Raw genomic sequence first — 26,339 nt, forward strand, 5'->3', positions numbered from 1 at the left:
CATTACATTCGCATGATCTGCAGTGATATCACGTGATACTGATGTTTATCACGCGATATCCCGCCTATGCGCACAAAGTCATTAGTTATCGCGCGCAAAGCTTTACGCAAATGAAATCGCACGCAAAAGCGATTATCACGGCTTTAGTGAATCCAGCCCTATGTCCGTTGCGTTGCGGTGTAACAAACAATTTAATCACAGTGAAATGCAATGCAGTTGTATTTCAATAGCGCCTCCATACTGGTGAGTTTGGGGTGAAGTGCCACGATTTCCATTGGGAGAATGCCTAACATGCAGTGTGTTAGCGTGGAGCTGAACTCCTGCACAGGACAGAAAACATAGAGAAATGCTCCCTGTATGTGTTTAGAGAGTTTAGTCTGAGTTTATTCCCCCTCATCTGGGACTAATCACCACCATAATATGATTTATCAGCTGTGCCAGCTCAGGAATCTCTTCTGCTTTGGCAGATTTGTAAACACAAGATGTTAACCCTACACCTGCTTCCAGGAAAGCAGGAAGCAGACACACTGCAGATTTATTGCAGGATTTGTACCAACTGTAACAAAGAAATGTTTTTCTTTAAAGGTTATTATTCTGTTGCTGATCTTTTAGAGCACAGAGGAAGTTCTGAGTTCAGGTCCGCTAACAGACGACGCATGTGGTCATGGATGCGGTGCAAGTATAAGTCTATGGACTTCGGGCCGTGCTGTATGTGTTGCATCGGGAACAAGGGGTGCGACTTTTGATTACCGTTGCAATTCTATTTTCCTGGACGAGCAACGATTAGAGCATAAAAGGTTATACTGAATATTGATTTACATGTCACTGAGTGAAATAAGTATTTGAGCCCCAAGCAAAACATGACTTAGTACTTGGTGGAGAATACAGCAGCTACTGAATTTGTCTGGCCCATTTGAAGCGCTGTATTTTTGGGTAAAATTAGCATAAAATTAGAATAATGACCATATTTGTCTGCCACTTATCTTTCACATTACAGCAGTGGCGTAACTACAATTCATGAGGGCCCCCCAGCAAAACTTTGATAGTGTGGCCAGGGCCGGATTTGTACTCTTTACCGCCCAAGGCCACTGACGCCCACATTCAGTATAGGTAGCGAGATGACCCCTCCTACCTTCCCTCCAGTATAGGTAGCCAGATGACCTCTCCCCCCTTCCCTCTAGTATGGGTAGCCTGATGACCCCCCCCCCGTATATGTAACCAGATGACCCCTCCCCCTTTCCCTCCAGTATAGGTAGCCTGATGACCTCGCCCCCCTTTCCTCTAGTATGGATAGCCTGATGACCCCCCCCCCCCCCCCTCCAGTATAGGTAGCTAGATGAGCCCTCCCCCCTTCCCTCCAGTATAGGTAGCTAGATTATCCCTCCCCCCTTCCCTCTAGTATAGGTAGCCAGATGACCTCTACCCCCTTCCCCTCCATTATAGGTAGCCAGATTACTCCCTTAATCTCTCCCTTTTTCACTCCCCCCCCTTTCAGTATAGGTAGCCAGCTCGCCTTCACACCGCAGCAGCCATCAGTGTCACTCATTCCTCCGCTCGTCTCCAGTGCAGAAGCTTCCTCTTCCTTTCTGTCTCCAATGCTGCCCAAGTCCATAGCCACTGGCCACAAACATGCACAGAGAGCAAGGTGGCTGCTGCACAGGCAGTTAGCAGCAGAGTACCGCAGTAAGGCACCCGCCTGATCTCCCTGCATTGCAGCATTTGTAAGCTTGCAAATTCTGCACCAGTTTAGCCTGCTGCTTTGGTGCCCTTGCTACTGTGGTGCCCCAGGCCATGGTCTAGGCAGCCTTGGCTTAAATCCGGCCATGAGTATGGCCATCATGATCTTCACACCTATAACAAGTGTGGTCACAAAAACACCTGATCTGAAGTATAGTGCCCTGTATCAGAGGATGGGAAGGTTAGTGGTTGGGCCCCCACAGCTCTGGGCCCCCTGCAGTCCCCTCTAGTTACACCCCGGCATTACAGTGTATACCCCCTGAGGACTCCAGCCATGGCTTGCTCTGTTTCTCTAAGGAGACAAGGCCCCACTGCTGCACTGACAGAAATGTCATTGTCTGGGAGATAAAATAAATGACAATTTCAGCAGAGAAAATGTGATCTCCCTGAACATGGCTGCAGAGAGGTGAGCAGAATTCAGATGGGACGCCTTTGTTGTCAGCGTCAGGCTGCAGACGGACTGCCGTGTAAAGCATGGAGGTTGGGTGATCATATCTATCATGTGATAATTGTTTGCCACAATCTCTGGTGAAAATCTAGTCGATGAAGAGGAAATCCTTCCTGATGCGCCAGGTCTGATCAATAACAACCTACTGCTATTCTCAGGGTATTGTTGTCCTCATAGCAGCCTGTCCTCCCACCCACTACTCTCCATAGGACAGAACAGATTGCACAGTGCGGTCTGGGAAACTTGGGCGTCCAGTGCAAAAAAGGAAACTTGGGCTCTGCATAGACCACAATAGAAAAAGTGGCTATGGTGGTGTTTGGTGGACAATTTGAGAGCGAGAGGAGATTACTGTAATCAAAGACCTGAGGTGACGGAGGGATGAAAGGCGAATGAGAGTACGTTGTAGATAGTAGCTGCAGCGGTATGTTACTGGTTTACCTTTACGAGGAGGTAGGGGTAGGTGTTAGGGGTTAGGGTTAGTAGTGGTAGGTTAGAGTTAGGAGTAGGTAAGGCTGGTTAGGTTAGGCCTAGGGAGAAGTAGGTTAGTATCTGGACTGGAGTAGGTAAGGTGGGTTAGTGTTAGGCATATGTAGCAGTAGGTTAGAATTAGGTAGTAGGTAAGGTGGGTTAGTATTAGATGTAGGGACGGAGGGAGGCGCTCAAGGAGGGGAGTGAGCCGCTTTTCCATTATCAGGCACCTATAGGCACATGCCTACAGTGCCTTATCGTAAATCCGGCCCCGTGGAAACCTGTATAGCTGCCGCCTATATCAATCAGGTGTGATCACTAGGACGACAGCTCAGGTACCCAATGCTGTATAGATGCATTGCTATGTTTTTCCTTAGCAATGCATCCGTACAGCACTAGGGTCCTCAAACTGTGCGCCCTAGTGATTGCATGCAATCGCTACAGACGCACAGGCTTGTGATAATGGTATGCATCATACCTGACTGGCTACACCTATTCCTGGCTACCTATACTGGCTGCATCTATTCCTGGCTACCTATACTGGCTGCATCTTTTCCTGGATACCTATACTGGCTGCATCTATTCCTGGCTACCTATACTGGCTGCACCTATTCCTGGGCATCTATACTGGTTGCACCTATTCCAGGCTACCTATACTGGCTGCACCAATTCCTGGCTATCTATGCAAGCTACCTCTACTGGCTGCTGCACCTATTCCTGGCTATCTATACTGGCTACACCTATTCCTGGCTACCTATACTAGCTGCACCTATTCCTGGCTACACCTATTCCTTGCTACCTATACTGGCTGCACCTATTCCTGGCTATCTCTACTGGCTGCACCTATTACAGGCTACATATACTGGCTGCACCAATTCCTGGCTATCTATGCAAGCTACCTCTACTGGCTGCTGCACCTATTCCTGGCTATCTATACTGGCTCAACCTATTTCTGGCTATCTATACTGGCTGCACCTATTCCTGGCTACCTATACTAGCTGCACCTATTCCTGGCTACACCTATTCCTTGCTACCTATACTGGCTGCACCTATTCCTGGCTATCTCTACTGGCTGCATCTATTCCTGGCCATCTATACTGGTTGCACCTATTCCAGGCTACCTATACTGGCTGCACCATTTCCTGGCTTTCTATACTGGCTGCACCTATTCCAGGCTACCTACACTGGCTGCACCATTTCATGGCTATCTATACTGGCTGCACCTATTCCAGGCTACCTATACTGGCTGCACCAATTCATGGCCATCTATACTGGCTGCACCTATTCCAGGCTAAGTATACTGGCTGCACTAATTCCTGGCCATCTATACTGGCTGCACCTTCGGTAAGGGTAGCAATCTGCTCAGGACTCTGTATAGGAAAGAAGGGAGGGAGCCAATCAGGGAGGGAAGTTAGCCGCCTTTCCATCATCAGGTGCTTGTAGGAATGTGCAAATCCGGCCCTGGCGGGAGATCAATATTAATATTTGGCTGAAGACTGGAAAATTTACAGATCTTTCAGGTAAAAAAAAACACAGGAGAAATCAGGAGCCCCTGTTAGTGTAGTAAGTCAACACAATCGTAGAGAAGAAGGAAATTAAAAGATGGTATTCATAAACCCGGTTGCAAAACGGCAACCACGGTAAAAGGCATAGGTGCACTGGCTCCAACCACCCTGTAGTCATTTTATTGAAAGACAGACAAGACAAAACATTTCATAGGTAGGAACCTGCTTCTGAGCACCCTTGAGCCGTGCTGTACTGACCTCAAGTCACTGTACAATGACCCGAAGAAGTGGGCTCATACTTTCCAAACGCATTGTTTGTTGTGTTCTTCAATAAAATGACTACATTTTTACTTCCACCATGCTTCATTCTTGAGGTAAGTTTTTCTTACCTTTCAAACTGATTTTAAATATTTTCGATATATTTTGGCACCTCCTTTTCATCCAGTTAACCTCCCTGGCATTCAATTTCCCCAGGATTTCATTTCATAAAGTGGTTCAATTAATTTCAAATAATTTTCAAGAATTTTTTTGCACTTACCTTTTTTTTTAATATTGAATTCAATACAGGTTATTATATTGAATTCAATACAAAAAAAAAAAAGTTTGCCGCCAGATGTTGACACTGCATGGCCCTGGCGTCATCAACACCGATCGCTGGGGAACACGTAAATGCCAAGGGAGAAGAAAATCTGCCAAGGGAAGATGCTGGGAAAGCTATCGGAGGTACACGACGAGGAATTAGCACTGATGAACTGCAAGGCTTTTGGAGATACTTTTATAACCCTTTCCAGCTTTTGTGCGAGGCATCGTTCACATCAGGTAATGCTTCTTGGGAAAAGCAAACCCAAAACTGGTGTGTGTTTTTCATAGGGCAGAGCAGCTGTAACCAATGCTTCCAATCTCATCTCATTGATTAGACTCCAGCTGGCTAACACCTCACTCCAATTAGCTCTTGGTGATGTCATTATGCTAGGAGTTCACATACGTTTTCCACCTGCACTTTGAATGTTTACATGTTGTGTTCAATAAAAACATGGAAACATTTAATTACTTTTGTGATATTAGTGTAACCACTTTACCCCCCCGCGGTACGAATTTCTCCGTCCCTCCCCCCCCCCCCCCCAAAAAAAAACCATGGGACGGAGAAATCCGTACCTCCCGCGCTACCGCCGCTGTCCGTGCTCCCGCCGCTCGTGCACGCTGCCGCCCACTCGCCCGGAGATCAATGAACGGGTAAATCCATTCCCGTTCCTTGATCTAAGCCCCCGCAATTATCTGCTGCTTCTATGAGAAACAGCGCGATCATTGTGATTTGCCCAGCCTCGTAGTGCTTCCTGTAAGCGTCCTTCCGGACGCTTACAGGTCACATGTAAACAAACTCTTGTGGCCAAATAGTAAAACTACACCCTAAAGCATTTTACATATACAAATACATTAGTTTTACACAATAAATTAACTCATTACCTCCCACACTCCCCAATTTTTTTTTTTTTGTAATTAAAAAAAAAAAGTACAATAAAAAATAAACATAAATAGTTACCTTAGGGACTGAACTTTTTAAATATTTATGTCAAGAGGGTATAACACTGTTACTTTATAAACTACAGGCTTATAATTAGGGATGGATGCAAAACTGAAAAAAAATGCACCTTTATTTCCAAATAAAATATTGGCGCCAAACATTGTGATAGGGACATAATTTAAATGGTTTTATAACTGGGACAAATGGTCAAATACATTTCATGGGTTTAAATTACAGTAACATGCATTATTTAAAAACTATAATGGATGGAAACTGAAAAATAATAATTATTTCCTAATTTTCCATTAAAACACATTTAGAATAAAATAATTCTTTTCATAATGTCCCACCTAAAGAAAGCCTAATTGGTGGTGGAAAAACAAGATATAGTTCATTTCATTGTGATAAAGTTATAGACGAATGAATGGAAGGAGCGCTGAAAGGTGAAAATTGCTCTGGTGTTCAAGGGGTAAAACCCCTCAGTGGTGAAGTGGTTAAAGAAAACCTGAACTGAAAATAAAAAGTCAAAATAACCATACACAAGTCATACTTACCTCCTGTGTAGTCTACCCCTCAATCTCTTTCTCCTGTCCTGCGTCCTGTTTGTCCACTGTGATCAAGGGAATTCTCCTTCCTCCATTTTGAAAATGGTCATTACCCCTTAACAGCTTTCTTGTCAGCACACTGTTAAACTATAACATCGCCCACTTGAGCCATAGGGAAACATGGGCATTACCTGGTACATCAGTTTTCCTCTCAGCTATAACTGAAAGCAACTGATATATTTCAGTTCTGACAAAATGTTGTCAGAACTGGAAGGGATCATCGTCAGAAGAAAATGGTGAGCTTCTGAGAGGAACTGATGGCAAGGTAACTATGTAATGTTCATTTGAAGTTACCTCATGTGTTTAATTTAAATAATTTTACTCAGTTCAGTTTCCCTTTAAGCAGACTGTGATTGTCTATTGTTGGGACTTAGATGAAGATCAGATCACATTTTATGACCAACTTGTGGAGAAATCCATATAATTCCAAAGGGCTCACATACTTTACTGCTACTGTATGATTAAAATCAGTTTGTGAAGGACCTGCTACTGTGAACTACTCTCTATCTTGTCTTGGGGGTGGTAGGTTGGACTGGCTCCAATGAGATCAGGGGAACGTTAAGTTATGAATGTAATCATTGTTTGTTTAAAAAAAAATTATCAAAACTCCATAAAAATGTTTTTCACAGAGAAAGTATAGGTGTACATTGGACCTCCTTAACCAGTCCTATGAAGTGTTTAAAAACAAACAAACAAAAAGACAGAAAGGCACAGAAAAATCCCACAATAGGTTTTGTCCTTGCGTAGGCAGGTGAGGTAACATACATGCCATTATTTTTTTCCATCTAAAAATCATGCAGACACGCATTTGCATGCACTAGACTAGGGCTTGCCCTTTGGCCTCTTTCACACAGGCAGTTGGCAGTGGTGCCCCAGGTGTTCTGGCTGGCGTTTGACTGGGTTGGCTGCAGGTGGGTAACTCAAAAACAACTAAAGCCAGAGAATTAGAATTAGTGCCAGATAAGTGGGACCTTTTAGAAAGGAAATAATTAGGGCAGTGATGTGCAGTGAAGTTAGGCTTTTAGTACTTCAAGAAGCCAATCATTAAAAGCAAAGCAATTCTCAGCACAGGATTGGGTCCCTGATACAAACACTGACTCAGGCAGAAATAGAGTCTGTACTTCAAGTGAAATTCCAGTTGAATTTCAATAAAGCCTGTGGAAACAGCGCTGTCCTCCTCTCTGTGGCCGTGGCGACAGGTGTCCTGATGTCTTGACCTGACACTGCTCACTCTGGGTGACAGCTACAGGCTCCGGCCTTGTGAGCCTCTTCAAAGATCTCTGCTGCTATCACCAGCTGCTGGCCCGTCCACTTTTCGTTACAAAGAAGACATTGCGGCGTTGATCTTTTCAGGGTCACAGTTGTGACAATAACCAGGTTGCGATCCCTGTCAGATCAAGACTTTGTCAGGGTGGACGGCCGCCACAACAGAGGAGCAGAGTACTGGCATGTCTTTCCACAGGCCCTCTCTATAATGGCACTTAAACTTCTTTAGTAAACAGCCTCTTTCTGAGACCTGGCTAAAATGATGTGAAATGTCCAATGGGTCCCGTTAATCAAAACCAAATTGGGAATCTTCTTTAGATTGTTGTTGGTTGCTCTCCAAAGAAATAAGGGGGAGGAAAAAACAGCGAATAAAATGGGTTGAAACCGGGAGGGTGGGAAAAAGCGCCCCAGGGATATAAATTCATGGGAGGAATGGGAGAACATCATTTTTATTGGACACAGGCCTTACCCGCTTCCTTAGGTCATAAATACAGTGTCTGTTAGATGGAACTACGGACCTGGAGCACTTATTCAATAGGGTTAGTGGATATATACAGTATAACTTTGCTATGGACAGCCACCCCTCGGCCCTCCCATTACATGTGCAGCAGCTGGGCCCTCTTCTATGTACTTCCCACTCCCTTGGGTAGCAGCAAATCATACATCCTTCCTGTACTGACTGCAGACCCCTCTTCCATATGCACAGGGCAGGATTTGGACATTTCACCACCCAAGGCCCACTGTCACCAACCCCGCCTCCTCAGCAACCGCCCTATCCCGTGCACCACCCGTCTTGTGTACTTCCCTGGTCCTGTACTGTTCTGTGCTGCTGCAGAAGCAGGGTGGACGCGGACTGGGTTTGTGAGTGCTTGGTTTACATGTTTGACAGTTTGACTGCCTAAGTGTACCAGCCTGCTTCCTGCCCCTTAATTCCTTCCTTGTGCCCTAGTCCATGGCCTGTGTGGCCTTGCCTTAAATCCGGCCATGCATATGCAGCCACTTGCCCCTGCATATGCATTATGTATATAGCCTATGTGGTTTTTGGTTAGAATAGATATTGACAGCCAGAAAATGCAAGTTGTTAAAAGGAAGTCAGTAATGGCAGGCTTCATATTCTTTTTTCTCAGTATTCCTTTTAGATTAAAACGGAAGGCTCCTTTCTTTCTTCCTTGGCTAAGAGGTGATGGTGGGACTTGTAGTTCCTTGTCAGCCAGATGTGATGCTGGGACTTGTAGTTCCTTACTAACCAGAGGTGATGCTGGGACTTGTAGTGGCTTGTCAGCCAGATGTGATGCTGGGACTTGTAGTGGCTTGTCAGCCAGAGGTGATGCTGGGACTTGTAGTTCCTTGTCAGCCAGAGGTGATGCTGGGACTTGTAGTGGCTTGTCAGCCAGAGGTGATGCTGGTACTTGTAGTGGCTTGTCAGCCAGAGGTGATGCTGGTACTTGTAGTGGCTTGCCAGCCAGAGGTGATGCTGGGACTTGTAGTGGCTTGTCAGCCAGAGGTGATGCTAGGACTTGTAGTGGCTTGTCAGCCAGAGATGATGCTGGGACTTGTAGTGGCTTGTCAGCCAGATGTGATGCTGGGACTTGTAGTGGCTTGTCAGCCAGAGGTGATGCTGGGACTTGTAGTGGCTTGTCAGCCAGAGGTGATGCTGGGACTTGTAGTGGCTTGTCAGCCAGAGGTGATGCTGGGACTTGTAGTGGCTTGTCAGCCAGAGGTGATGCGGGTACTTGTAGTGGCTTGTCAGCCAGAGGTGATGCGGGTACTTGTAGTTCCTTGTCAGCCAGAGGGGATGCTGGGACTTGTAGTGGCTTGTCAGCCAGAGGTGATGCTGGGACTTGTAGTGGCTTGCCAGCCAGAGGTGATGCGGGTACCTGTAGTGGCTTGTCAGCCAGAGGTGATGCTAGGACTTGTAGTGGCTTGTCAGCCAGAGGTGATGCGGGTACTTGTAGTGGCTTGTCAGCCAGAGGTGATGCTGGGACTTGTAGTGGCTTGTCAGCCAGAGGTGATGCTGGGACTTGCAGTGGCTTGTCAGCCAGATGTGATGCTGGGACTTGTAGTGGCTTGTCAGCCAGAGGTGATGCTAGGACTTGTAGTGGCTTGTCAGCCAGAGGTGATGCTGGGACTTGTAGTGGCTTGTCAGCCAGACGTGATGATGGGATTTGTTCCTTGCCAGCCAGAGGTGATGCTAGGACTTGTAGTGGCTTGCCAGCCAGAGGTGATGCTGGGACTTGTAGTTCCTTGTCAGCCAGAGGTGATGCTGGGACTTGTAGTGGCTTGTCAGCCAGAGGTGATGCTGGTACTTGTAGTGGCTTGTCAGCCAGAGGTGATGCTGGGACTTGTAGTGGCTTGTCAGCCAGAGGTGATGCTAGGACTTGTAGTGGCTTGCCAGCCAGAGGTGATGCTGGGACTTGTAGTGGCTTGTCAGCCAGAGGTGATGCTGGGACTTGTAGTGGCTTGTCAGCCAGAGGTGATGCTGGGACTTGTAGTGGCTTGTCAACCAGAAGTGATGCTGGGACTTGTAGTGGCTTGTCAGCCAGAAGTGATGCTGGGACTTGTAGTGGCTTGTCAGCCAGAGGTGATGCTGGGACTTGTAGTGGCTTGTCAGCCAGAGGTGATGCGGGTACCTGTAGTGGCTTGTCAGCCAGAGGTGATGCTGGGACTTGTAGTAGTTTGTCAGCCAGAGGTGATGCTGGGACTTGTAGTAGTTTGTCAGCCAGAGGTGATGCTGGGACTTGTAGTGGCTTGTCAGCCAGAGGTGATGCTAGGACTTGTAGTGGCTTGTCAGCCAGAGGTGATGCTGGGACTTGTAGTGGCTTGCCAGCCAGAGGTGATGCTGGGACTTGTAGTGGCTTGTTAGCCAGAGGTGATGCTGGGACTTGTAGTGGCTTGCCAGCCAGAGGTGATGCTGGGACTTGTAGTGGCTTGTCAGCCAGAGGTGATGCTAGGACTTGTAGTGGCTTGTCAGCCAGAGGTGATGCTGGGACTCGTAGTGGCTTGTCAGCCAGAGATGATGCTGGGACTTGTAGTGGCTTGCCAGCCAGAGGTGATGCTGAGACTTGTAGTGGCTTGTCAGCCAGAGGTGATGCTAGGACTTGTAGTGGCTTGTCAGCCAGAGGTGATGCTGGGACTTGTAGTGGCTTGTCAGCCAGAGGTGATGCTGGGACTTGTAGTGGCTTGTCAGCCAGAGGTGATGCTAGGACTTGTAGTGGCTTGCCAGCCAGAGGTGATGCTGGGACTTGTAGTGGCTTGTCAGCCAGAGGTGATGCTGGGACTTGTAGTGGCTTGTCAGCCAGAGGTGATGCTGGGACTTGTAGTGGCTTGTCAACCAGAAGTGATGCTGGGTCTTGTAGTGGCTTGTCAGCCAGAAGTGATGCTGGGACTTGTAGTGGCTTGTCAGCCAGAGGTGATGCTGGGACTTGTAGTGGCTTGTCAGCCAGAGGTGATGCGGGTACCTGTAGTGGCTTGTCAGCCAGAGGTGATGCTGGGACTTGTAGTAGTTTGTCAGCCAGAGGTGATGCTGGGACTTGTAGTAGTTTGTCAGCCAGAGGTGATGCTGGGACTTGTAGTGGCTTGTCAGCCAGAGGTGATGCTAGGACTTGTAGTGGCTTGTCAGCCAGAGGTGATGCTGGGACTTGTAGTGGCTTGCCAGCCAGAGGTGATGCTGGGACTTGTAGTGGCTTGTTAGCCAGAGGTGATGCTGGGACTTGTAGTGGCTTGCCAGCCAGAGGTGATGCTGGGACTTGTAGTGGCTTGTCAGCCAGAGGTGATGCTAGGACTTGTAGTGGCTTGTCAGCCAGAGGTGATGCTGGGACTTGTAGTGGCTTGTCAGCCAGAGATGATGCTGGGACTTGTAGTGGCTTGCCAGCCAGAGGTGATGCTGAGACTTGTAGTGGCTTGTCAGCCAGAGGTGATGCTAGGACTTGTAGTGGCTTGTCAGCCAGAGGTGATGCTGGGACTTGTAGTGGCTTGTCAGCCAGAGATGATGCTGGGACTTGTAGTGGCTTGCCAGCCAGAGGTGATGCTGGGACTTGTAGTGGCTTGTCAGCCAGAGGTGATGCTGGGACTTGTAGTGGCTTGTCAGCCAGAGGTGATGCTGGGACTTGTAGTGGCTTGCCAGCCAGAGGTGATGCTGGGACTTGTAGTGGCTTGTCAGCCAGAGGTGATGCTAGGACTTGTAGTGGCTTGTCAGCCAGATGTGATGCTGGGACTTGTAGTTCCTTGTCAGCCAGAGGTGATGCTGGGACTTGTAGTGGCTTGCCAGCCAGAGGTGATGCTAGGACTTGTAGTGGCTTGTCAGCCAGAGGTGATGCTGGGACTTGTAGTTCCTTACTAACCAGAGGTGATGCTGGGACTTGTAGTGGCTTGCCAGCCAGAGGTGATGCTGGGACTTGTAGTGGCTTGTCAGCCAGAGGTGATGCTAGGACTTGTAGTGGCTTGTCAGCCAGAGGTGATGCTAGGTAGAGTGACCATATTTTTGTGGGTCCAACCTGGGACGGGGGGGGAAGGAGTGGGAAGGAGTGAGGAGCACGCAGCGGCGAAGACTGGGGGAGGGGGGCTGCGCCGCGCCGAAAAAATGGGCGTGGCCATGACATTGTATGGGCGGAGCTAACGTAATGATGTAACAGCGAGGCATAAGAAAGCAGTGTTTACGCCATGATGTGGACAAACGAGACTTTGTATCATGGGTGTGCAGAAACTGTGTGATGCTAATAGTATACCGTAACCACAAAGCAGCAAACATAGCCATCTATGACCATTAAATAATAAATGCAGTAACAGTTACCCCGGACACCAGAAAATAAACGCAATAGGCAACATGTCAGTATAAAATAAATGCAATGCGGGCAAACATGTCAGTATAAAATAAATGCAATGCGGGCAAACATGTCAGTACAAAATAAACGCAATGCGGGCAACATGTCAGTACAAAATAAACGCACTGCGGGCAAACATTTCACCAGAAAAGAAACGCACTGCGGCCAAACATTTCACCAGAAAAGAAACGCACTGCGGGCAAACATTTCACCAGAAAAGAAACGCACTGCGGCCAAACATTTCACCAGAAAAGAAACGCAATGCGGGCAAACATTTCGCCAGAAAAGAAATGCACTGCGGGCAAACATTTCGCCAGAAAAGAAACGCAATGCGGGCAAACATTTCGCCAGAAAAGAAACGCACTGCGGGCAAACATTTCACCAGAAAAGAAACGCACTGCGGCCAAACATTTCACCAGAAAACAAACGCAATGCGGCAAACATTTCGCCAGAAAAGAAACGCACTGCGGGCAAACATTTCGCCAGAAAAGAAACGCAATGCGGGCAAACATTTCGCCAGAAAAGAAACGCACTGCGGGCAAACATTTCGCCAGAAAAGAAACGCAATGCGGGCAAACATTTCGCCAGAAAAGAAACGCACTGCGGGCAAACATTTCACCAGAAAAGAAACGCACTGCGGCCAAACATTTCACCAGAAAAGAAACGCAATGCGGCAAACATTTCGCCAGAAAAGAAACGCACTGCGGGCAAACATTTCGCCAGAAAAGAAACAATGCGGGCAAACATTTCACCTGGAAAAGAAACAATGCGGGCAAACATTTCACCTGGAAAAGAAACAATGCGGGCAAACATTTCACCTGGAAAAGAAACAATGCGGGCAAACATTTCACCTGGAAAAGAAACAATGCGGGCAAACATTTCACCTGGAAAAGAAACAATGCGGGCAAACATTTCACCTGGAAAAGAAACAATGCGGGCAAACATTTCACCTGGAAAAGAAAGCATTTACTCACCTGGCAGAAGTGTCCGGCCTCTGGCGCGCTGCTCCGTCCCGGGACCGTCTTCCTCCTCCTGCTCTGGTCTCCCGCGCTGACAGGGCTACGGCAAGATGGCGCCCGAAGCCCTGTACTAGTGACACAAATAGGTCTCCAGTACAGGGCTTCGGCAGCCATCTTGCCGTAGCCCTGCTCGCCTGCCGGTGTCGGAAACAGACACCGGAAGAGGAGGCTGGAGCGGGGCTGCGGGCAATGAACTGGCACGGCGTCTATAGACACCGCTGCCAGTTCATTGAGGAGAGAGTGGCCAGAGTCCCGAGGCCGGGACGTCCCGCTGCTGAAAGCGGGACGTTTCCCGGGACCTCATGCAGCCTGGGACAGCGGACCCCGCATCCGGGACGTGTCCCGGGCAATCCGGGACGTCTGGTCACTCTATGCTAGGACTTGTAGTGGCTTGTCAGCCAGAGGTGATGCTGGGACTTGTAGTGGCTTGTCAGCCAGAGGTGATGCTGGGACTTGTAGTGGCTTGTCAGCCAGAGGTGATGCTAGGACTTGTAGTGGCTTGTCAGCCAGAGGTGATGCTGGGACTTGTAGTGGCTTGCCAGCCAGAGGTGATGCTGGGACTTGTAGTGGCTTCTCAGCCAGAGGTGATGCTGGGACTTGTAGTGGCTTGTCAGCCAGAGGTGATGCTAGGACTTGTAGTGGCTTGTCAGCCAGAGGTGATGCTGGGACTTGTAGTGGCTTGTCAGCCAGAGCTGATGCTGGGACTATTAGTGGCTTGTCAGCCAGAGGTGATGCTGGGACTTGTAGTTCCTTGTCAGCCAGAGGTGATGCTGGGACTTGTAGTGGCTTGTCAGCCAGAGGTGATGCTGGGACTTGTAGTGGCTTGTCAGCCAGAGGTGATGCTAGGACTTGTAGTGGCTTGTCAGCCAGAGGTGATGCTGGGACTTGTAGTGGCTTGTCAGCCAGAGGTGATGCTAGGACTTGTAGTGGCTTGTCAGCCAGAGGTGATGCTGGGACTTGTAGTTCCTTGTCAGCCAGAGGTGATGCTGGGACTTGTAGTGGCTTGTCAGCCAGAGGTGATGCTAGGACTTGTAGTGGCTTGTCAGCCAGAGGTGATGCTAGGACTTGTAGTGGCTTGTCAGCCAGAGGTGATGCGGGGACTTGTAGTGGCTTGTCAGCCAGAAGTGATGCTGGGACTTGTAGTTCCTTGTTAGCCAGAGGTGATGCTGGGACTTGTAGTTCCTTGTCAGCCAGAGGTGATGCTGGGACTTGTAGTGGCTTGTCAGCCAGAGGTGATGCTGGGACTTGTAGTGGCTTGTCAGCCAGAGGTGATGCTGGGACTTGTAGTGGCTTGTCAGCCAGAGGTGATGCTAGGACTTGTAGTGGCTTGTCAGCCAGAGGTGATGCTGGGACTTGTAGTGGCTTGTCAGCCAGAGGTGATGCGGGGACTTGTAGTGGCTTGTCAGCCAGAGGTGATGATGGGATTTGTTCCTTGCCAGCCAGAGGCGATGCTGGGACTTGTAGTTCCTTACTAACCAGAGGTGATGCTGGGACTTGTAGTGGCTTGTCAGCCAGAGGTGATGCTGGGACTTGTAGTGGCTTGTCAGCCAGAAGTGATGCTGGGACTTGTAGTTCCTTGTCAGCCAGAGGTGATGCTGGGACTTGTAGTGGCTTGTCAGCCAGAAGTGATGCTGGGACTTGTAGTTCCTTGCCAGCCAGAGGTGATGCTGGGACTTGTAGTGGCTTGTCAGCTAGAGGTGATGCTGGGACTTGTAGTGGCTTGTCAGCCAGAGGTGATGCTGGGACTTGTAGTGGCTTGTCAGCCAGAGGTGATGCTGGGACTTGTAGTGGCTTGTCAGCCAGAGGTGATGCTGGGACTTGTAGTGGCTTGTCAGCCAGAGGTGATGCTGGGACTTGTAGTGGCTTGTCAGCCAGAGGTGATGCTGGGACTTGTAGTGGCTTGTCAGCCAGAAGTGATGCTGGGACTTGTAGTTCCTTGCCAGCCAGAGGTGATGCTGGGACTTGTAGTGGCTTGTCAGCTAGAGGTGATGCTGGGACTTGTAGTGGCTTGGTCAGCCAGAGGTGATGCTGGGACTTGTAGTGGCTTGTCAGCCAGAGGTGATGCTGGGACTTGTAGTGGCTTGTCAGCCAGAGGTGATGCTAGGACTTGTAGTGGCTTGTCAGCCAGGGGTGATGCTGGGACTTGTAGTTCCTTGTCAGCCAGAAGTGATGCTGGGACTTGTAGTTCCTTGTCAGCCAGAAGTGATGCTGGGGACTTGTAGTTCCTTGTCAGCCAGAAGTGATGCTGGGACTTGTAGTGGCTTGTCAGCCAGAGGTGATGCTGGGACTTGTAGTGGCTTGTCAGCCAGAGGTGATGCTGGGACTTGTAGTGGCTTGCCAGCCAGAGGTGATGCTGGGACTTGCAGTTCCTTTGCCAGCCAGAGGTGATGCTGGGACTTGTAGTGGCTTGTCAGCCAGAGGTGATGCTGGGACTTGTAGTTCCTTACCACAGTCAGCCTGGCTCTCCTATTCCCTTCTTCCATGTACTCCTCTCTCCTCCCCTGTCTCGCTGCTCCTCTGCCCTCCTCATCTCCTCTCCCCTCCACCCCCAATTTGAAAGGATGTTATCAATAACTGCTAGATGGATAAGGCGTGACGAGTCTCAGAACAATCCCCTGTCTGCTGAACTTTAATTAACAGTTACTTAATTAGTTCGAGACCATTTAGAGTAAAATGTTTTGATTAGGAATCTGCATGTGGCCCCCTCCTTTGATGAATGGGTGCGGGTGTCCGCGTCTCCCGCTGTTCCTAATAGATAATAAACCCAAATCCATCAGGCGCTCACAGAGACGTGTCGGGGGACAAATTCAGCGCGATACCCCATCAATCCCCTCTGACGGCCCTAAACAAACAGCGCCCCTCGATCAGCCACAAACAAACACCATACATTGTCAACAAAGACAAGTCTGTGCTGCAGAACAATGCTGAGCCCTGCGTTACATTGATTGGCCAATCTCCCAAACTTGTTCCACTGCTGTCTTCCCCCCCGCCCCTCCCTGTCTCAGGTAAATAGAGCATTTGTGAGGGGAAATACACCTGCCTAATACCTTCATTTGTGACCACAAATCTCTATCATATGACTTTAACACAGCTTCTGTGTGGGAGAGTCAACTTCTCAGTGCTTCAGATCAGAGCCGGATCGTCTACATTCTAGGCAGTTGCCTAGGCCTGGAGAGAGGCTAAGGGCTTGGCGGATTCTAGCCCCCCATCAAATGTAACTAAAAACGCCAGGTGATCATCAGCAGTGGGGAAAAACTGCTATCTTGCCTCAGGCTCCGTTTCATCTTAATCCTTTTCTGCTCTGGATACCTATTCCCATGTTTTGCTTTTTCAAATCAGCTATAATTCAAAATTAGCAGGGAGTGTAGTGAAAATAATTTATCCTTTATGTAATTATGTACTGTAAATTAATAAAACAAACAAACAAACACACACACAGGAGATAAGAATCTGCAATGTGCTCCTCTGACTTGCTCCACTCAGAGGACGATTCAGGAAATCAAGGTCAGGCAGCACTAGACCGTATATTGATACTGGCATCTCTGAACTACAATTGCAGCATTTTGCATGATATAGATAATTTATAAAGAGGACACACACACACACACACACACCAGTGTTGCCAACCTCAGAAATACATTTTTACTGACAAAGCACAAAAAATTTACTGACAGAACACTTTTTTTACTGACGTACTATTATTAAAATTAAATGAAAGATATCACACATGCACCCTACGTGCAATATACCAGCAACCACGTACTCAAATGAGGAAGAAGAGTGCAGTGGTGGACACCGACAGGTGAAGTATTAATGCACAGCATCTGGAGGGGGGGGGGGGGGACATTGATATATTTACATTTGGGGGATGCAACTGGGGGTTTCCATCACATTTTTTCTCGATTATCGTAGCCCTTACCACTGCACGCCTGATTGAGCATGCCATCCTGAGATTTTCCAGTATGTCCGATCAATACATGCGATCGATACATGCAACCGATTTCGGTCCAAAATTGGTTTGATTGTCAACTAGGCATGCTCTTGGTGGCACAGATTTTTATAATATCAATAATAATTGTCTTATCTGATGGTTGAGCAGCCGCCAAGTCTACAGATGTATGGCCACCTTTAGTTAGAGCAGTGTACATTCCAGAGTGATACGTGAACTGATAAGCGGGTAAGTGCTGTGATCTTCTGGGAAAGAGAGAGGGGTTTTTTTTACTGACACCACAAATTTTTTCATGGACTTTACTGACAGCCAGATTTGTTGACTTTTTTACTGACAGTCAGTAAATTTACTGACGGTTGGCAACACTGGCACACACACACACACACCACACACACACGCCACACACACACGCCACACACACACACACACACACACATACACACACACCACACACACCACACACACACACACACACGCTACACACACACGCCACACACACACACACACACACCACACACACACCACACACACGCTACACACACACGCCACACACACACGCCACAAACACACACGCCACACACACACACACACCACACACACACACACACACACACACACACACCACACACACACACACACACACACACACACCACACACACACACCACACACACACACACACACCACACACACACACACACACACACACACCACACACACACACACACACACACACACACACCACACACACACACACACACACACACCACACACACACACACACACACACACACACACACACCACACACACACACACACACCACACACACACACGCCACACACACACACACACGCCACACACACACACAAACCACACACACACACACACACACACACACACACACGCCACACACACACCACACACACACACACACCACACACACACACACGCCACACACACCACACACACCACACACACACACACACACGCCACACACACACACACCACACACACACACACACACACACACACACACACCACACACACGCACGCCACACACACACACACACACACACACACCACACACACACCACACACACACACCACACACACACACACACACCACACACACACACACACACACACACCACACACACACCACACACACACACACACACACACACACACACACACGAAATCAAGCAATAGTTTGGCTTTAAACTTTTTTATTAAATGACAACTTACAGTTTTTTTTACAATTGCTTAAGCACAATTTTCAAAGAAATGTAAATTTTTTCAAAACACTTCACACAATTTTAACAACACCACACACAAGTAGCACAACACCTCAGATTATGTGCAAAATAGACCACATTAGTCAAAACTGTAAACTTTCTTGCCAAAACCCTATTTTCTTGTCAAACAGATAAACTGTCAATCATATGATCAGATTCTGTTTAAATCATTTAAACACTCAGTGTTTAACTTAAAACACTATTAGCATTTCCATAGTGAAAGTGTAAAAATATATTCTTCAACACTACATGGTACAAGTTATTCAGACCAATGAAAATTTTTATTGCTTTTCATCTATTCAAGTCCGTTTGTGACATTTAAAAAAAAAAAAAATTATTTACAGTAAACAAAAAACTTTTTACAGTTATCATACTGTATTTGCTGAATATAACTTTGTACTCTTAGGCTAACTGTAAAAACATAAATAATTCAGTTCAGGGATGAAAAAAATATAAACTCAGGCAAATTATTCTGGAAGAGAGAGAGAGAGAGAGAGAGAGAGAGAGAGAGGAGAGAGAGAGAGAGAGAGAGAGGGAGAGAGAGAGAGAGAGAGAGAGAGAGAGAGAGAGAGAGAGAGAGAGAGAGAGAGAGAGAGAGAGAATACTAAAGGTGGCCATAGACCTGACAATTATTGACAGATTCCACATAGGCACACATGTATCTCTAATTGAATCTGATTAGAGATACATTTGTCTATTCATCGAAGCTTTCCATACACTACAGGCCGATTCCGCGTGCTGCACCACTGCTGCCCCCCAATGTAATAATGTAACCACCTTTTTCACCTCATAGAATACTGTAGTTATAAATATGGCTTTTTCTTGTGAAGCAGAAAAAATGTATGCAAAAATGTATGCATTTTTATGTGCACATTTTACAGCAGTTTGATATACCTTTATTGTAAAAGTGCATGAGCATAGACAGGCCCTTACTGTAATTTTTAAAATGTATTTTATTTCCTTTTTTCATCATTTTTTCACTGTAGATCCAAGTTTCTTTGCAGATTGCCCCCCCCCCCCCTTCCTTTCTCCTTCTACTGCTGACCCCAAACATGTATATTACAGTAGAGAGAAGCCAGAGGACTAAAGCTAGATACACACATCAGATAAAAGTATTTGGAAATGAAAGATCACAGACCAATTTTACCCCCCTTCCATGTAGTATGAGAGCCATACCTACACAGTCTATTCTACTGAGCTGAAGTCCCCATCAGATAGAAATTCTTTGCAAGATGCTGCACACACAGATGCTGTACAGACACAAAAGATCAGTATCTGCAAAAGATTTGTTCCTGCAAATTGCATTCATCTATGATATCTGCAGATCTCATACACACCTTGTTCACTGTAGCGGACATTCATCTGCAGATCACTAGAATGGGATTTTCAGATCTGCAGATGATTGTCTGATCTGCAGATGAATGTCTGTGTGTATGGGATCTGCAGATATCAGACTATGAATGCAATTTGCAGGAACAGGATCTTTTGCAGATACTGATCTTTTGCATGTGTACAGCATCGATGTGTAAAGCATCTTGCAAAGATTTCTATCTGATGGGGAGTTCCGCTCAATAGAATAGACTGCGTAGATATGCTCTCATACTACATGGTAGGTAGTAAAATTGGTATGTGATCTTTCATTTTCCACAGACTTTTATCTGATGTGTGTATGAGCCTTTACAGTAAAGACCTGGGTGGTGATGGGTTTCTTCAAAATTTAAAAATCCAGTTGCAATTGGACAACCACTCAGTGTGAGTAGTATTGATTTATGTGAAGTATTCACAAAAGGTTCCTACACACACTACTACACTGCTGACAGAAGATAGGTTCCTCACCTGTTCTCTTGACAAAATGCACGAACTACTGATGCCACGGTGTACTGCTTAGGTTAGGCTGATCTCTTAACCCAGCATCCCTCATTGTAAGTCCATGGTTTACAGTATTACATGGACCACAAGCGTAGCAGGAATTTCATTCAAAAGGTTTTGTTCCTTCTTTGTCCATGTCTTATGCCTCCTCGGGTCTTCCTCTTCCTCTGCCTCCACCTGCACCTTGTTCTGTCTGGATGCTTCCTCCCATCCGCACTCTCCCTCTTGCTCTGACACCATCCATTTTTGTTGAAGATAGGCATCTTGTTTTCCTTTTTATAGTGTTTAAAAATCTGATTGGTGTGTGCATAATTATGCACTTGTGTGTGTGCACACCTGGAGACTGAGTTTAACCAATTGGCTCATGTGAGTGTTCATTTGAGAGCCTTTGCTTTGATATTGCAAGAAAGTGTCTATATGTATGATTTTTGAGTCAAATGTACACAAATTGTGTTTAGTGTTTTGAAAATCACTGTGTGTAGAGTTTTGCAAAAAGTGTGAAGCTGACAATGTGCTTATAGTTGTGCCAATTTGAGAATGTATTTTTCTCTTTGAGTGTTAGGTTCTATAAATTGTGGGAAAGTTGTAATTTTAGTGTGTAAGCATTTGAAAAAAACTGTAAGTGAAAAGGATATGGAGGCTGCCATACTTATATCCTTTAAAGCAATACCAGTTGCCTGGCAGCCCTGCTGATCCTCTGCCTCTAATACTTTTAGCCGTAGCCCCTGAACAAGCATGCAACAGATCAGGGGTTTCTGACCAGGGCTGCTCAAATCCGCTTCGGGAGACATAGTTCTATCCGGATATCTTCCAGTTACTTGTGCGGGGTGGGCGGAGGGGGGGGGGGGGGCAAGCTTACTTGTCTGACGTCTTCTTTAGTCCGTCCCTCGGCGCCTCCCACGATGTGGTCCAAGCGGCAGGCACATGATTACAAACACTTCCTCCTTCCGGGTTGAAGGAGGAAGTGTTTGTAATCATGTGACGCGTGTGGAGCGCATCGTGGGAGGCGCCGAGGGACGGACGAAGAAGAAGTCAGACAGGTAAGCTTGACCCCACCTCGCACAGGTTTACTGGGAGATACCCGGATAGCAACTATCCGGGTATCACCCGGATCCGGATTTGAGCAGCCCTATTTTTGACATTGTCAGATCTGACTGGATTAGCTGCATGATTGTTTCTGGTGCGATTCAGATACTACTGCACCCAAATAGATCAGCAGGGCTGCCAGGTAACTGGTATTGTTTAACAGGAAATAAATATGTCAGACTCCATAAAGTTAGTTATTTTGTGATTTCGTTGTATTTCCTGTTTAAATCCCAATGTTGGGCAGCCACTGTTTTTATCCCCGTTCAGTGGTGCGTGTCATTTCCTAACTATGTGCTTATTCCCCCTTACCCACTGCACCTTCACTTTTTACCAGTCTTTCGGTTCTGGTATCCTTTAAATATATATTTTGATTAGTTTGGTTTATAAAAAAAACCAAAAAACAGAAAAAAACACTATGGTCTAACAATTTGAGATGTGATAGAAGACTAAATTCTTCTGGGGAAGTATTGATTGGATTACCGATAATATGTGTGTGACAACGTTGCCAGCTACACATTGCGGCTTTCGTCTGACTGTACAGGATTACCAGTGAGTGCCTCGTATGAGGTCCAACATGGAGGGAATATATAGACTGATTATTTAGAGTATAGGGATTACCGCAGCAGTGTTATCTCACCACCTGCTATACTGGGCTGAAGGATACACGCTTATACACGCCTGTTTAGCCGGAAGCAGCGTATGTATACGCGTGTATGCAGAGAGGAGAAGACCGGCGACGAGAGAGCAGCGCTTGGAGCCAGGGAGGTATGTTGTATACAGCGCTCCCTCCCTGGCTGCTGCTTCTCACCATACATCTGAGGGGGGAGCATGGAGGGCGGCCCGGGAGAGGGAGGGAGAGGTCGGGTTGCCCTCCCCGAGGCTACGGTGCTTCCCCCCTCCATTATGGGGGACAGCTACCTATCTAACCTATCCTGGGGGGCACCTACCTAATCTAACCTACGCTGGGGGGCAGCTACCTATCTAACCTATCCTGGGGGGCACCTACCTAATCTAACCTACGCTGGGGGGCACCTACCTAATCTAACCTACGCTGGGGGGCAGCTACCTATCTAACCTATCCTGGGGGGCACCTACCTAATCTAACCTACACTGGGGGGCAGCTACCTATCTAACCTATACTGGGGGGCACCTACCTAATCTAACCTACACTGGGGGGCAGCTACCTATCTAACCAACACTGAGGGGCAGCTACCTATCCTGGGGGGCACCTACCTAATCTAACCTACGCTGGGGGGCAGCTACCTATCTAACCTATCCTGGGGGGCACCTACCTAATCTAACCTACGCTGGGGGGCATCTACCTAATCTAACCTACGCTGGGGGGCAGCTACCTATCTAACCTATCCTGGGGGGCACCTACCTAATCTAACCTACACTGGGGGGCAGCTACCTATCTAACCTATACTGGGGGGCACCTACCTAATCTAACCTATACTGGGGGGCACCTACCTAATCTAACCTACACTGGGGGGCAGCTACCTATCTAACCAACACTGGGGGGCAGCTACCTATCCTGGGGGGCACCTACCTAATCTAACCTACGCTGGGGGGCAGCTACCTATCTAACCTATCCTGGGGGGCACCTACCTAATCTAACCTACGCTGGGGGGCACCTACCTAATCTAACCTATGCTGGGGGGCAGCTACCTATCTAACCTATCCTGGGGGGCACCTACCTAATCTAACCTACACTGGGGGGCAGCTACCTATCTAACCTATACTGGGGGGCACCTACCTAATCTAACCAACACTGGGGGCAGCTACCTATCCTGGGGGCACCTACCTAATCTAACCTACGCTGGGGGGCAGCTACCTAATCTAACCTATACTGGGGGGCACTTACCTAATCTAACCTACACTGGGGGGCAACTACCTATCTAACCTATACTGGGGGCACCTACCTTATCTAACCTACACTGGGGGGCAGCTACCTATCTAACCTACACTCGGGGGCAGCTACCTATCTAACCTACACTGGGGGGCAGCTACCTATCTAACCTATACTGGGGGGCACCTACCTAATCTAACCTATGCTGGGGGGCAGCTACCTATCTAACCTATACTGGGGGGCACCTGTCTAATCTAGCCTATACTGGAAGGGGGGGGCAGCTACCTAATCTAACCTATACTGGGGGGCACCTACCTATCTAACGTATACTGAGGGGCACCTACCTATCTAACCTATACTGGGGGGCAGCTACCTATCTAACCTATACTGGGGGGGGGGCAGCTACTTATCTAACCTATACTGGGGGCACTTATCTAACCTGTATTGGGGGCACCTACCTACCTAGCTAGCCTATACAGGTGACAACTATACTGGCTACCTATATTGGAGACACCTACCTAAATGACCTATACTGGGGGCACCTACCTATCTATCTAACCTATGCTGGGGGCAACTATTCTGGCTACCTATATTAGAGGCACCCACCTAGCTAACCTGTACTGGGGCACCTACCTATCTAACTTATACCGGGGGCGGTGGCCAATCTAACCTATACTGGGGGCAACTATACTGGCTACCTATACTGGAGGCACCTACCTGGCTAACCTATAGCGGGGGCAACTATACTGGCTCACCTATGCCTGGCTACCTATACTGGGGTACCTATTCTTGGCTACCTATACTGGGGGGACCTATACTAAGTGAAACTAGACCTGGCTAACCTATACTGCGGGCACTCATACCTTGCTCCGGGGGGGGCGCAATTTTTACACCCTCGCCCTGGGTGCATTTTAGCCTAGAAACTGCACTGCTGTTGTCCAAACTTGGTCTCTTGGACAATAGTTGTGAATATAAATGCGTGGCAGATGACTAGATGAGCAACAGACTCACATGGGCTGATATCGCACAGTTGGCTGTGTGTGTATAAGTTGTTTGAACTGCTTGTACTTGAAATTTAAGTCCAAATGAGCACCCCTACCAACCTCCATTTATGGTAAGTTGTGACGTGACTGTTTTCCTATTGGTCGGCACGGCGCCGCACCTTTGTATCGATTCGCTCCTCATCGCGCCTACTTGTATATAAACGGTAGCTCAAATAGCTTGGATAGCTTGGAATGATTGGAAAGCCTTTGAAGTTGACAGGAGGCTTCATCAAGAGTTCGTGTTCCCTTGAAATGTTGCCATATCTGATATTTTTGCCTATGAATTGAGAGCTATGTGTTCTGTGTAATATTGTCCAAAAAATAGATAATTGAAGTTCATGCAAGATGGTGCTGGGTTTCTGGAAGAATGTGAAAGTTTTCCCTTTAAGGGTTTAAAGGGATTAGCCTAGGACAATATCATCTCTCAGGCTGGTTGCTGCTCAGCTGCTCAACTGCTCAAGTCATGAAAAATGGCACGAAAAATGCCTTCATGCATTAAAATTTACGGATATGATTAAAGTAGAGCGGACCAGCACCCAAATGGAGATAGAATGTGTTTTTCAGCAGAACAAACCCTCTAACCCAACAGGTTCTGGAAATAGTTCAAGCAAAGGATTCTACAGCGCCACGTAAGTAAATATAGCTCTTTATTAAGTTAAAATAGAGAGGTAGCCATGAACAGTGACATGGCTACATGTCTATTTTACAATACAATACAATAACATTTCTATAGCGCTTTTCTCCAATAAGACTCGAAGTGCTTAGGCTCTCTCAGATTCAGTAATTGGTAGTAGGATGAAGTATTCACACAACAAAAGTTATATTTCTGCAAATGCCAAACTGAACAGGTGGGTTTTCAGTCTAGATTTAAACACCTCTAGAGATGGAGCTGTCCTGATCTGTTGAGGTAAGGCGTTCCAAAACGTAGGGGCAGCATGACAGAAGGCTCTGGGACCAACAGTTTCCAAGTGGACTCTGAGTATGACTAGATTATTAGAACCTGTGGATCTGAGAATGTGGGGATTGCTACGCAGCTGCAACATATCTTTCATGTATCCAGGGCCCAGATTATTCAGTGATTTAAATGTCAGTAGGCCGATCTTGAATAGAACCCTCCATACTATAGGTAGCCAGTGAAGGGAGTGCAGGACTGGCGTTATGTGGCAGTGACGGGGTTGGTTGGTTAGCAGTCTGGTAGCAGTGTTCTGTATCAGCTGTAGGCGGTACAAGTCCTTTTTTGGAAGGCCAGTGTAGAGAGCATTGCAGTAGTCCAGTCGGGAGGTAATGAAGGCATGAACTAAAGTTGGCAGATCTTCTGGGGGGATGAGGAGCTTGATTTTTGCGATGTTCTTAAGTTGAAAATAGGATGATTTCACCACAGCAGAGATGTGAGTTCTGAAGTTTAAATCCCCATCAATTAGAACTCCCAGGCTACGCACATGATTAGAGCAGCGTAGATCCGTGCCTCCTATTCCCAGTGGTGAAGACTGCAAGTTAAGTTGTTTTGTTATCATGCTCTGCCCTCCGATCAGAAGGACATCAGTTTTGTCTGCATTTAGTTTCAGCCAGTTGTCATTCATCCATTGCTGTAGTTCACGTAAGCAGGCGTTTAAAGTTGGAGTTGGGTCTGTCACACCAGGCTTGAAGGAAAGATATAGTTGGGTGTCGTCCGCATAGCAGTGGTATGTCAGGCCATGTTTTTGGATTCGTTTTCCAAGCGGTAACATGTAAATCGTGAAAATTTTAACTTAATAAAGAGCTATATTTACTTATGTGGTGCTGCAGAATCCTTTGCTTGTGCTATGGATATGATAAGTACCCACGGATGAGAATATCTGTGAAAATATAAGGGCATATG

The 26,339-nt window shown here is 47.3% G+C and overlaps 1 protein-coding gene across 1 annotated transcript in view; it reads right to left on the reverse strand.

Annotated features, from left to right (window-relative positions):
* Positions 1–26,339, reverse strand: part of ERFL (ETS repressor factor like) — a 342,909-nt gene that overhangs the window by 229,063 nt on the left and 87,507 nt on the right. The window lies entirely within an intron of this gene.

The sequence above is a fragment of the Hyperolius riggenbachi genome, chromosome 6, assembly GCF_040937935.1.
Source record: "Hyperolius riggenbachi isolate aHypRig1 chromosome 6, aHypRig1.pri, whole genome shotgun sequence".
NCBI classification, from domain to species: domain Eukaryota; kingdom Metazoa; phylum Chordata; class Amphibia; order Anura; family Hyperoliidae; genus Hyperolius; species Hyperolius riggenbachi.